This window comes from Odocoileus virginianus, chromosome 4, assembly GCF_023699985.2.
Source record: "Odocoileus virginianus isolate 20LAN1187 ecotype Illinois chromosome 4, Ovbor_1.2, whole genome shotgun sequence".
Lineage (NCBI taxonomy): Eukaryota > Metazoa > Chordata > Mammalia > Artiodactyla > Cervidae > Odocoileus > Odocoileus virginianus.
Window position 1 is genome coordinate 12,839,415 of NC_069677.1, and position 14,936 is coordinate 12,854,350.

At 36.0% G+C, this 14,936-nt stretch overlaps 1 protein-coding gene and 1 pseudogene across 8 annotated transcripts in view; one reads left to right on the forward strand and one right to left on the reverse strand.

Annotated features, from left to right (window-relative positions):
* LRCH3 (leucine rich repeats and calponin homology domain containing 3) overlaps positions 1–14,936 on the reverse strand; it is a 105,558-nt gene that overhangs the window by 77,705 nt on the left and 12,917 nt on the right. The gene's annotated exons all lie outside the window — the stretch shown is intronic.
* On the forward strand, positions 11,903–13,003 carry LOC139034721 (large ribosomal subunit protein uL30 pseudogene; annotated as a pseudogene).

Below are 14,936 nucleotides of genomic sequence, written 5' to 3' on the forward strand. Positions count from 1 at the left end.
GAACTGTGGTGTTGGAGAAGACTCTTGAGAGTCTCTTGGACTGCAAGGAGATCCAACCAGTCCATCCTAAAGGAGCTCAGTCCTGGTGTTCATTGGAAAGACTGATGTTGAAGCTGAAACTCCAATATTTTGGCCATCTGATGTGAAAAGCTGACTCTTTTGAAAAGACCCCAATGTTGGGAAAGATTGAAGGCAGGAGGAGAAGGAGACAACAGAGGATGAGATGGTTGGATGGTCCATCACTGACTCAGTGGACATGAGTTTGGGTAAACTCTGGGAGTTGGTAATGGACAGAGAGGCCGGGCATGCTGTGGTTCATGGGGTCGCAAAGAGTTGGACACAACTGAGCTGAACTGAACTAAGAGGGTAAGGGGAAGAGGTAATGGAGAGATACTGTTTAATAAACATAATTGAAGTCTTAGATGATGAAAAAATTATGGAGATGTCATGTCATATGTAAAATAGACAGCCAATAGGAATTTGCTGTATGGCTCAGGAAACTCAAAACAGGGGTTCTGTATCAATCTAGAGGGGTGGGTGGGGGACGGAGATGGGAGGGAGGTTCAAAAGAGAGGGGATATATGTATATCTATGGCTGATTCATGTTGAAGTTTAACAGAAAACAACAAAATTCTGTAAAACAATTATCCTTCAATAAAAAAAAAAGTTATGGAGATGGATATAGTGGTGATGGTTGCACAACAATGTGAATATATTCAATGCCACCAAACAATACACTTAAAAATGATTTAAATGATAAATTGTGTTACATATATTTTATTACAATAAAAATGCATAGTACTCAAAGTAAATAATGAATGTAATCTGTCTCTTTTTAGTGATGTGTCTCTTAAAAATTTTCCTTCAAAATTACGGACTTTTCTAAAAACCCTATCTTACACCTCAGCAATAAACTAAATAATGCAGAAATTAAAGAAACAAAAATTTAAAGTATTCTGTAATGCCAAATCTCAGAAAGTTAGTTTCACACCTATATAGCAAAAAATGTAAATCGTTTATTAGCTTTTTCCTTCCTTCCTAACTCCATTTCTCTTTCCCAGGGGAAACAAAGGATTTAATATTTCATTCTATTCAGCTTTGTAATTATAACAGAACTTATTTCTTTAAATCTCAAAAAGTAAGCCAGGAAAACCTAGGTTCATTCCAATCCAAACACAAATTAATGTTTTCAACTGTATGGTATTTATTAAGAAATGCTGGCAGTCAGAAGTCTTATGCTCTTACAGTAACCCTTTCAGCCCATCCCATGCAATGACATCATCCTTACCAAATAAAGCCTATTATGCAATATCCACATATACAGTACTATCACTTTTTGTGAGAACTGTCACTGCTGCAAATGTTAAAATGGGCTGAGATTATGACAAATATTCAGTATAAGAGAATTTTAACACTACTATATAAATTTCAGAAGAATATTATAGAGATAATATCCTTTAACAGTAAAAGATAAAACAAATTATTATACATTTCTAAAATACACATTCAATATGAAACTGTTAAGTACAAAATATAAACTAAAATTCTTAAGGAAGATCAAGACCATAAAGAATTATGTAAAAGTCATAACTTAAAATATCATTTATTTGGTAACTATTTAACAAGCCACAATGATACTGTTTGGGGTGCTTCCCACAGGCTAACCAATACCAAGGAGAAAGAACATAAACAGTTGACCATTAAATGAAGATACTGTGATGACTGACAAAAGTTTTGTTACACTTTTTAAACACCCTCTTTAAATTTGCTCTAAAATTTTAAATCTAAAAAATACTCTATATAGTTATTTCCTCTATGCTTTCAACTACTATGAGATTGACATGAAAATTTTGAGTGCAATAAAAATAATTTTATTTTAGGTATTAATAAAATCATACAACCCAGAGAAGTTGAAATGAGAATATTTTCTAGTCTTTTCATCAAGTCTTATTTATATATGTATGAATATTCTTTAAAAATTGTTTTTAATTTTATTTTTTTATTAAATTTAGTGAATTTATAATTTTAAATACCAATTAGTGACTTATGCTTCCTGTAAGAAAGAGCAGATGCATTTTTCCCTATTCCTAAACTAAAAACTGGTCATTATATCTAAAACAAACGTAAGATTCAAAAGGGTTAAAACAAGACAACTAAGGGTTTTGAGATCCAAGAAGTGACATGGTGATCAGTTCCCTGGATTTTCTTTTTGCCTCATATATCCTACACTTGGAGAAGACATCTTCAAGTTGGCAACCAGAAACACCAATGGACAGAGACAAAACAAAACAGCTAACCAACAAAAGCCTGCTTTCTCTAGCCAAAGGAGCAGGAAAGGGGCAACTTAACAAGACAGAAAACTTTCAGACAGTAACTACTCCAGCCAAACACCTCAGAAAAAACTGGCCTCACATACCATGCAAGGAGCAAAGGTTAAATAGGGAGCCTAAACTTCCACCCTTGCAGGACTGTAACTTAGCATTTCATTGGCTCTCCCAACCATTGTGCCCATTGGCATGGTATGAAAGAGGCTAGAAAGAAGCTGAGACTTTTACACCCACTAGAAGGTAACAGGGCTCCACTCCCCACCATGTGGGATCAGTGGAGACATTTATGGGGAGCCTGGACTTCAACCTGTTATCAGCAGTAATGAGGTACCCGCCACTTTCCTGCTAGTGTGATGTCAGAGGACTAGTGGAGTCAGGACTTTGACTACTGCCCAAGCACTGCAGAGGCAGAAAGGAAAGACAAATGGTCTGTCATAAGATTACTATTCCTTTTCAGAAAGCAAGGACCTTTAAGAAATCTCGATTGCTTAGACGAAGAAAATAAGGGAAGTGTATAGGGTATATAGCAACAACTTCAAGGACTGAAAAAATTTCAAAAGCTCAACCTGATGCTAAGTTTAATTTCTGCATTAGAGTACTGTATAAAAATTCAGACAACCATGACTGGTGTCATAGTGAAATGGGAAAAAAATTTAGAGAGGTAGACTTCCCTGGTGGCTCAGATGTAAAGAACATGCCTGCAAGGTGGGAGACCTGGGTTCAATCCCTGGGTAGGGAAGATCCCCTGGAGAAGGAAATGGCTACCCGCTCCAGTATTCTTGCCTGGAGAATCCCACGGACAAAGGAGCCTGGTGGGTCGCAAAGAGTCGGACACAACTAAGCAATTAACACACATAACTATTAAGAGGGATTGCTATTCACCTATCTGACTTCTGAGTGAAGCAAATACTTTAATGAGATTCAGTCTCTGTAACTCACAATCCCCAAAGTCAAAAACAATGTTAACTAAAAAAAAGTGAACTAGAAGGGCCTAGCAATCTGACAACAGGGATGCTGATAATCAGCAATGATGTCAGAGTAGACTGTTAGAAATAAGTGGAGGAAAAAAAAAAAAAAGAAATAAGTGGAGAAATTCCATTAATATCTTACTTTCATTTATAATGCTGGAATTCATACGGAATGATGACTACTTGATATGACTAATTCAGGAAATACATAATTTTCTTTGAAAGTTACGAATGTGACTATCACAACTTATTTTCCCTATTTTTACTTTCACATAGCAGCATCTACAGAGATGCCAAAATGTGTTCATTATGAGGCAGATGTTGGTTTTGATCAGTTAGAAAATTAAAAGCATAGACTATGATCAAAATTTTTAGATGATACAATGACATCTTTTTATATTTCTCTTTAGTACCTTACAAGTTAAAACTTTACTAACTTTTTGAACAAATTTATTATAATCTTGTCACAACAATCTTTAACTGTAACGTGTCTGGCCAATTCATTGTGGCCTTCCCTGAAATTAGGAAATCTGGTCATGACACTATAAAGAATTTCTTTACGGTAAGGTTTAATTTGTTGCTTAATTTGTTGGTTAAAATTAAAATCATCACATTAAATGAATGCACTGTCAAATCTTTTTAACATAGAAACATGTTATTAGAAAAATAAATTGTTAAAAGTAACTTGTTTTCCTACCATATAGCACAAGGACTATACTCAATGTCTTGTAGTAACTTATAATGGAAAAGAACTAAAAAAGAATACATGTGTATGTATGTGTAATGGATTCACTTTGCTGTATACTTGAAACTAACACTACTGTAAATTATCCATACTTCAATTAAAATTTTTTTAAGTTAAAAAAAAAGATTAATGCCTTTTTTTTTTTGGTCATTGCTGATATAAAGACTGACCACGTGTCCAGGTTAAAATACTGATATCAGTATCTTGTTACTAGTACAGGTGAGAAAGGGAAGAATTTGTAATAAACTGCTAATATTTTTTAAGTGTATGGGCTTTGTTTTTTAATCTCTAATGAAATGTTTAAACCTACTTCTAGTCTCATCTTTATACTTAATTTCACAGAAATGTCTTATTAGTTATATCACATCCTCAACAAATACTATAAAATGAAAATATTCAGCTGACCGTTTATTCAAAAATTTTTGACAATTTCAGTGTAAGAAAAGGATTTCAACTTTGAATTTATAATTTGCTAGAGTGGGGTTAATTTCTGTCAGTACTTGTGATTATATCATCAGCCTTCTTTCATAATGGAATTCCTTTACTGGCTTGGTATTTAATTTGAACATGTAGTTGACTTTTTTTTTAAGTGTGTGGTCTAAATTTATATTTAAAAGCACGAGTAAGTACTTGTTTAAAACATACCATTCCTATAAAATTCTTTCTAAAATGCATGCAGAATTTAAATTATGGCCAAATGTATTATCATTACCCTACTTTAATTGTTAATCAGTTTTCCAGAAATGATTCTTCATAGTGTAATTGTTAAATCAAATTGAGGATTTACTGGTAAAAAAAAGAAAAAAAAAACAGGTTATTTTATTCAGCAAAAGGACGAAGACAAAGTGATCCTCAAACAACCTTTTTATTCTGCAACTCAGTCATTCTATAAAAGCAATTAACTGAGGAGTCCCAAGGTAGTTGTTAAATATCATATTGGTAATCTTATATATTCTAGCTCACTAATGATGACCAAAGTTTCCTAGGCTCCTACTGGATGGCAATTTGGTTTCACTGTTTATACTTAAATGTTCAAATTTTGTTCAAAACCCAAACACTTATTTTATAGGATGTGTAAAATTGCTAGATACTGATTTTATGTAAATGCTTTTGTTGATCATTATTCCTTCACAACTTAACACGAGATGTTTCCAGCAACTTTCTGAGACTTTTTTTTTATTACCTCAAGAGGCTTCAAATAGTACTTAACTTTGAGACTAGTTATTTACAAGATTTGAAAATGTAAGCAATGCCATCGATCTTCCACACAACTAAATCTAGGTAAATGGATTTTTTAAATTGCATTTCATTTCATTTAAGCTATGCTATAGTTGCCCCCCTTTTTTCCTCCAGCTTAGAATGTTGTCTCACAACACGTCTTAAAGAAGAGAACTAACTCAAAAATAGTTATACGCTTTCCTTATTGATATGGAAGGCTATTTAGAAAAAAACAAATTTTGTTTTACAAAGGGCCAAGTTTTAAAAAAGCAGCAACTATGTCGGCATTCTCATAAAATTTTTTAGATCAGCTTGACAATCATTAGCTTTTGAAATGTGAATTCCTATTGCCAGAGTAAAGGTCTCATTTCTGTAACATCATGAAACACTGCATTTTTTCCAGCCCTTCTTTCCACCCTCTGTCCACTGTCTGGAGGACGCACCAGGCCCCAGGGCAGTCAACGTTTGGAACTGAGTGTGTAATAAACCAAAGGAAAAAAAAAGTCTTACGGAAAAGCTATCAAGGACGCTAGAGTCTAAGAAGGCCCACATTCCATGTTTTACCCCTTTACACATATTTAACCCAGGAAAAGCAATGATATATACAGAATGATTTTGAAAAATAACTTCCCCTCCCAAGTATGTTTTCTACATATCCTAGAAGTGTAGGATGCTGAAAAATGCATGTAGGCTGACAAAATTTTGGTACATGTTTCTAAAGCTTGGCTATGATAAAAATATTAAAGAAATTTAACAAGAGGAGTGAAAAGTTAAATCAAACTTAAAACTCTTAATTTAATTTAGCTAAGAGAATTATCTTTGGAGACCTGGGTTCTAATCTTGTTTTGTTGGTGACATATGCAGAACTAGCATAAGTGAAATGTAAAAACTGTGTAATAAAAAAGCATGAGAACTCTGTTCTTTGAAAAAGGCATTTTAAAAATGTAAGGCATTATTAATGATGAAACTCCACAGTCAAAAATATTTTTATTTGACAGCTTCTTACTCTAAGTAATATAAAATTTAAAGACAACTAAAGAATTTCTCCAAAATTTTAAAAGAAATCCTTAAAAGTGATAATCCAAAAATTCCAAGTAAAATGAAACTTTTAAAGTACAAACAAAAGGAAACTAAATCATACGTTACAAAAATGACTTCAACAAAATACTCTGGGAAAAGATCATACCAATTACCAGTAGTAACCAACTATCTTTATCTTCTGTCAGTACAATGGGGGTATATGTCCATTTAAAACCATGGCAGTACAATGTATCAATTTAATCCTGTTACATGTATGTTATGACTCAATATTCTTCAGCAGCTAAGTCATGTCTGACTCTTTTGTGACCCCATGGACTGTAGCCCACCAGGCTCCTCTGTCCATGGGAATTCCCATGCAAGAATACTAGAGTGGGTAGCCATTTCTTTCTCAGGTGATCTTCCTGACCCAGCAATGGAACCCACATCTCCTGCACTGGCAGGTGGATTCTTTACCAGTGAGCCACCAAGGAAGCCCTTAAAAGACTCCATAATGAAATGGAAAATATGACTGAAAAATTGAAAACCTTTTGTAACAAACTGGAGTTAGTTTATGTTAGATTCAAAAACCATGCTTCAAAAAGCTCTCCCAATTTATTTAAAAAAAAAAAAAAAAGAAAAAAAACCTACATCCATGCCTGGAACAGTGCCTGAGACACAGGCACAAAATACATTTTTACTAAATAGACACAGCACTGAATTAAGCAGGGGAAATAAAGGAAAAGGGAAAAGAAAGGAAGCTATCTTTTGCTGGGCACATATAAGCACTAGAACACTTGTTGTTTCATATAGCTACAATCTTATTTAATCCAACAAAATGTCCTTCAGGCAAATGAGGAAACTGCCATTAGGAAGGTTAGGAAACATTGCCTATAGGTCACACAAAGTTAGTAAGTGACTGAATCGAAATTCAAACCTAGATTTCTCCAAATTCAAAGCCTATGCATAAACACACTCACATCAAACACTATTACATTAAAAACTGTTTTAAAATGCTGAAAAACAGATATATGATTAATAGTCAATGCCATTATTCTAGTGAAAAATCAGGATTTATAAAGAGATATCATGTAATATTAACATCATACAGCATCATCAAACTGCTTCTTCAGAGACTTTCACTAAGTATTACCTTTAAGATCCACAGGGATTACAGGTTAAATAACTACAATATACTTATACTCTGGTATGTCACTGGACTGGATTTTCTTTTGCATCTTAAAACAGGAAGGCTGAAAATTACAATGGGAAGAGAAAGGGGCTACTTTTCTTACTCATGCTCCCTGGCCTGCTTTTTCAGTATCTACTGGAATTTCTATTCCTTTATGTTGAGGGGAAGGGTGTTGGAGAAGGGGATTATTACCATTTTTAAGAAGTATTTAATAAAACTTTTAATAAAATGTTTTATACTATTATCAAACCTTTACTCTCCCTCCACTACTCAATGGTTCCTAAAAAGTAAAAGGCAGTTTTCCAGTTTTTAAAAACAAAGTATGGTGGAGGGAGGGCTTCCCTGACAGCTCAATGGGAAAGAATCCACCTGCTGATGCAGGAGATGCAGGTTTGATCCCGGGTTGGGAAGATTATCTTTGGAGGAGGAAATGGCAACCTGCTCCACTATTCTTGCCAGGGTAAACCCACAGAGAAGCCTGGTGGGCTAAAGTCCATGGGGTACCAAAGGATTGGACATGACTGAAATGACTGAGCACACACGCATGGTGGAGGGAATGATAAAACAAAGGTTTTATTAGCAGCAAGCAATGTACTAGGGCTTCCACTGCAAAGTTGTAACCATGAAGATTTTAAAGTACTGGCCCCTCAAAATTGGAGCTTTAGAATTTAGATAAATTCTTTAGTTTGTGCTATTAAAAATGAAGTTACAAAAATAATTATATAATTACCTTGAGATTTTCTATATTCCATGGCAAGGGCTATCAAACTTTAGCATGCATTAGATGGACCTGGAAGGCTTGCAAGACCTGGTTCCCAGAATTTCAGATACTACAGGCCTGAGGTGAGACCGAAAAATATTTCTTTCTGGACTTACCTGGTGGACCTGTGGTTGGGAATCCATCTGCCAATGAAGGGGACACAGGTTTGATCCCTGGTCTGGGAAGATTCCACATGCTGCAGGTAAACTAAGCCCATATGATGCAACTATTGAAGCCCACGTACCCCAGAGTCCATGCTCTGCAACAAAGGAAGGCACCACAATGGGAAGCCCACACACCCGCAACTAGAGAAGGCCTCAGGCACAGCAACGAAAAGCAAGAGCAGCCAAAAATAAAATAAATTATCTCTGTGTTTCTGTGTTTGTCCACATTTGAAAAACAGACTAAGAAATCAGAATAGTGCATTACTATGAAGCTGCAACTGTGTATGTTGCAATAAGGTTTCTTCCTCCAGAAAACAGATGAAAATAAAAATAACAAACTTTTAATACATACTCTAATGATAATAGTAACACAACAACTTAAAGAAAAATATAAAGTTTTGAGTCATATAACCCAGGCAAAGTAAAAAAGTACTTTTTGACAAGGCAGCATAATGTAAGACAGCAAAGAACATATTGTATTTTGCAAAAACCATCACATGCTGAGGCACGGAGAATGTGAAATAATTCAACATTACTTATTCTTGATAATAATATTATCTTACATTGAGTTTAATAGCTGTTACGTTACTTAGTATGTTAGTTTAAACACATTTTGCTAGGAAGTCATTATGTATATGAAATACTCATTTTTTAAAGAAAGAAGATAAATCTTTGGTGAAATTGGTCCTGATTAACCAACTGGATATACATACGAAATCAGACTAACTATCAATATACTGAGGAAACTAAGGAAGTTAAACTCAGGAGCCTTCAAAAATACGGTTCAGTGGAATCATATATATAAGAGTTACTGAAAATAAGCAGTCATAAGGTGGCATTTAAATGTAATATTTCTGAAACTTTGGACAGTACTTTAATTGAAAATACAGTTTGATATAATAAAATATAGTAACAGTGCATAAAATATGACTATACTGGGTATGAAGGAAAGGAAAAGTTGGTAACTCAGATTAGAATATAATGAGGATCAACTGCAGAGCTTTAATATTAGAGTAAGAAAAGAATTTGGTCAAAGAGTTAAAACTGTCCACATTCATGACTTCGAACGGCTCCTACTCCTTCACATAAATTATCTAAGTTGTCCCTGATGCCATCCTGTCTGGTATCAGTTGTCATATGAAATACGATAAAAGGAGGCTGCAGCAGACAGACTGCAATCCTGTATCCTATTGCTCACTACAAGGAACAAAGACTGCTTAAAGATAACAAATGCTTTATTTGAGGGAAGGGGAAACAAGACAGAGTTAGAAAATCTTTTTGTTCTTGGAATGCAATTTTCAAGTTCTCAGCAGCAACGGTGGTATGGGGAAAGGCTTGCTCAAGAGAAGGGCTCCCACATATGAAGGGTTTAGGCAGTGATATGTGAGTAATGGAACACAACAGGTAAAGCCAATTATAAACTTCTTAAATCTCTAAGAGATCCTTAAGTCCAGAAGGATCCGAAAAAGCAAAGATAACATGAAGGATGCTGTGAAGAAATCAATACCTATTATGAAAAATTCTCTTTCTTTTGTGACAAAAGGAAAGGATAATCAAGATACAGATTCTATAGAAAGTAAGTCGAAGTTGTGTTTGTCATTATCTTATGTTGGAAAATGAAGTGTTTACAAATTCCAAGTACAATGATGCATGCATGTGTGCTAAGTCGTGTCCAACTCTTTGCAACCCTATGGACTGTAGCCCACAAGGCCCCTCTCTCCATGGAATTTTCCAGGCAAGAATACTGGAGTGGGTTGCCATTTCCTACTCCAGGGATCTTCCCAACCCAGGGCTTGAACTTGCATATCATGCATCTCTTGAAGTTCTTTACCACTAGTGCCATCTGAGAAGCTCTAAGTACTATGATAGGAGAGCAAAATTTATAAACCTATGCTGGTCACTGTTGATTCAACCTCAGGCATATTTAATTTGTACTGTTACTAAACAGTGTCTTTATAAGCAAGATAAACAACTGAACCAGTAGCAATTAGACTTTTAAAAGCAAATATGAGAAACAAATATACCAATGAGAAATAAAAACCTGCTTACAGCATAGTAATTTTGGGTAGAAAGCTCCAATCCTCGTAAGAGAAGTGGAGATCAAAAAACACAAGAAGACTGAGCTGTGGACATAGGTTAGGGTTTCTGTAAAAGCTGGCATCCTTACTACACCTACAGGATGACATACTAAGACTTTTCTTTTTTTAACCCTTTGAACATAACTTTGGCAGTGGCTCGGCTGAGCCAAGGCACAGTCTAAAGGGCTTGCTAGCATCATATTTAACTCTAGCTTATACATATCCATGATATGCCCAGATCATGAGCATCAGTTCAGTTCAGTTGCTCAGTCATGTCTGACTCTTTAAGAACCAAGGACTGCAGCATGCCAGGCTTCCCTGTCTATCACCAACTCCCGGAGCTTGCTCAAACTCATGTCCATCGAGTTGGTAATGCCATCCACCTCATCCTCTGTCGTCCCCTTCTCCTCCCACCTTCAATCTTTCCCAGCTCTTTTCCAATGAGTCAGCTCTTCGCATCAGGTGGCCAAAGTATTGGAGTTTCAGCTTCAGCATCAGTCCTTCCAATGAATATTCAGGACTGATTTCCTTTAGGATGGACTGGCTGGATCTCCTTGCTGTCCAAGGGACTCTCAAGAGTCTTCTCCAACACCACAGTTCAAAAGCATCAATTCTTTGGCACTCAGCTTTCTTTATACTCTCACATCCATACATGAATACTGGGAAAAACCACAGCTTTGACTAGATGGACCTTTGTTGGCAAAGTAATGTCTCTGCTTTTAAATACGCTGTCTAGGTTGGTCATAGCTTTTCTTCCAAGGAGCAGACATCTTTTAATTTCATGGCTGCAGTCATCATCTGCAGTGATTTTGGAGCCCAAAAAATCACATGAGCACATCACATCCTAGAACAAAGTAAACCGCTGACATAACTTTCTTTTTTGTCTACTGAACCTCTCCCCACCCTTTTTAAGAGATTGGTGTTGAGAGTGCTCAATTTGGCTGACTTCTGTGGCACGGGGTTAGAATAACTGGGGTTATCTATATACTTACCTCAGAGACCCTTTGGAAAAAAACCAACCTCAGTTACCTGGAACATCTGTAGAGGAGCACTTCTCAAACTGCAATGTTCTCATAAGCACTTGGTCTTATTAAGATGCAGACTCTAATTCTGGGATGGAGCCTGAATTTCTGCATTTCTCTTAAATCCTAAGTGATGCCATATTGCTGATCCATAAGCCACAGTTTGAATAGCAAAACTTTAGACTTACAGATCACACTTGAAAATTTCAAAAGAAGATGTTATATAATAGTAATACCCAGGGAAAAGCAAATCATAACAAAAAAGAATAATTATGACTTTGAGTAGTGTCTGTCAACCACGAAAAAAGAAAAACTCATGATTGAAACCAAATAACCAAGAATTTTTCAATTCATACAATCAAGAGGCTCTGTAAACCTAATGCAGGATGTATATAAAGAAAGCTTCCAACTTCCTCTTTCCCGGCTGGAACCATGGAGGGTGCAGAAGAGAAGAAAAAGAAGGTTCCTGCTGTGCCAGAAACCCTTAAGAAAAAGCGAAAGAATTTCGCAGAGCTTAAGATCAAGCGCCTGAGAAAGAAGTTTGCCCAAAAGATGCTTCGAAAGGCAAGGAGGAAGCTTATTTATGAAAAAGCTAAGCATTACCACAAGGAATACAGGCAAATGTACAGAACTGAAATTCAAATGGCTAGGATGGCACGAAAAGCTGGCAACTTCTATGTACCCGCGGAACCCAAATTGGCATTTGTCATCAGGATCAGAGGTATCAACGGTGTGAGCCCAAAGGTTCGAAAGGTGCTGCAGCTCCTTCGCCTCCGGCAGATCTTCAATGGCACCTTTGTGAAGCTCAACAAGGCATCAATTAACATGCTGAGAATTGTGGAGCCATACATTGCATGGGGGTATCCAAATCTGAAGTCTGTAAATGAATTGATTTACAAGCGTGGTTATGGCAAAATCAACAAAAAGCGAATTGCCCTGACAGACAACGCATTGATTGCTCGATCTCTTGGGAAATACGGAATCATCTGCATGGAGGATCTGATTCATGAGATCTATACTGTTGGAAAACGTTTCAAAGAAGCAAACAACTTCCTGTGGCCCTTTAAATTGTCTTCTCCACGAGGTGGAATGAAGAAAAAGACCACCCATTTTGTAGAAGGTGGAGATGCTGGCAACAGGGAAGACCAGATCAACAGGCTTATTAGAAGGATGAACTAAGGTATCTACCAGGATTATTTTTGTAATCTGGTCCGTTAATAAACAGTTGAAACAAATTGAAATGCATTGCCTTGGTTGACTTTGATCTTTCCTTTGCAAATCTTGGTGCGACAAGATTAAGTCAAATCAACAGCCTAGCCTCTTGGATGCAAAACTTAGGGTCCAGCCTGTGTCTTGTGAAAAACATTCATTGGGTTTATTGAAAATTTTCCTGTACCAAAAAAAATCCTGATTTTTCAGTTGGCCAAACTGGGTCTAATCTAAGAAAGCCTATTTCACAGGCCTTTGTGCATGATGGAAAGTTCAGTTTACAGATTAAAAATGTTGCAGAAATTCCATTTTCTCAGGCTTTGGCTTGCTTATAAAATAGTAATCTTAATGTCAATTTTCTTTTTGCATTTCATTCTTATTTTTGCTTTGCATCTTTTACCCATACTTTAGTGAGTTTTTAATATTTCTGCTATGTATTGTGTGTAACAAGAAGAAAGGAAATTTGTGCCTGTGAATGTAATTTATAAGTAACACTCTTTGCATAACATGGAATAAAGTAAAAAGTTTTACTATCAAAAAAAAAAAAAAAAAGAAAGCTTCATCATAATCAAGCTGCAGAAATAAAAGACATAGGGAAAAAAAGTATTAAAAGCAGAGAAGAAGCATCCAAATCTTCTTACTCCCAAAGTAACACTGCTCCTACCCTACTTAACCCCATCCCTTCAAATCCGTGGGAGCAGTTCAGCACACTTCACACAGACCCTGGTTTGTTTTGCACATGCTGTAAAAGGAATCTCTTGTCATCTATAGCACTGCTTCAAGAAATTATTAAGTCTTTGTCTTCTAAAACCCTTTCCTTTTCAACAGGTCACAGCTCTCTATCCTTGGATTCCATACTTCAAACAGTCTCTCACTTCCCATATTGCCTCAAAAGTAGGATCTAGAGTGCTTTCAGATACTTAACATTAAATTCCCTTTCTTCTACTTAGATATTTAAGAGGCAAATCACTGTTTTGAATCAACAGTATTCATGTGTGCCTGCTATCCACAGGATGAAGAGTAATGATCCACTGGAGTATAGAACAAAAACATTAGAACTTCTATTTCTATTTGTCTTTAATTTCTCCTTTAAATTTTGTATTTTATGCCTATTTTATAATACATGTAATTTAGTACATACACACAATAAACAAACACATTTTTTGTCAATAATTTCTTATTATGGATACCACTGGCTAAAATGACAGAATATTGTCCCTAGGTACTGGGATTTGGGACATGCAAACTTGAAAGGACAGGAAGTAGGCAACACTGTTCATCCTTCTCAAATTAATGCAGACTTCAGATCTTAAACAGAAACTAAGGGTAAGACCAGAGTTTAGGGGAAAAAAAGAAAAGAAAAAAAGGAAAGGAAAACTGAAGGTACCCCTTGAAAAGAAAAATCTTTTCCTCCTCTCCCAACTGAACCAGGCAATGGAATGTTTAGTTGTAAAGAAATTATACTAATTACAATAAACTGCCTATCACTGCATCATACATACTGCTTCTTGCTCATTTTGATAATTATAAAGGCCTAATTGATTTACCTGGTTTTAGTACCAAAAACAACTTGTAGTTAAAGACACATGCCATTTTTTTAGGCTGCCCAGGATCTAAACACTATTCCTGTCTGGAGAATCCAATACTTTTTGAAACAGTTCTTTCCTCAACAGAAGCTGAAAAGTGCCACACCATATGTTAGCTCCCAGACTCTCTTGCAATTATGGGTATTGGCATATGGTCTGGTTCTCCCAAGCACATCTCCCCTAACCTTGAACTAAAAGCAGTATAACAATACATTCCAATCTCCACAGGTAGTGGTGGCAAACGCTCCAGGGCTAGTAAAGAGTGTCCATTATCTTTGGTGCTAGTGGTGCAATTTGAGGTGTCTATCCCCAGGTGGCAATGCTAGTGGTGTCTTCACAGGATAAGTTCTGCCACATGACTTGGGCCACATTCCTGGTTACTTACTTATAAGTAAGTAATGTTTTACTAGCCTGGTTCTCCAGTTCTCCCAGAGATCATGGGGGCTACTCATAACCACAGCCGGTGTCTGCTGCTTGTAATTAAGACCCTAACTAATTATTTACGCTCAATTTTCATAGTTTATTTGGTTATCTGTTTGTACAGATAATTGGTTACCCATATCCACTGGATAATCTTATTAAATTGGTTATCTATTTGTATCTAGTTAACAATACAGCTCTTCAGTGACACTACCTTTAAAACAAATAAA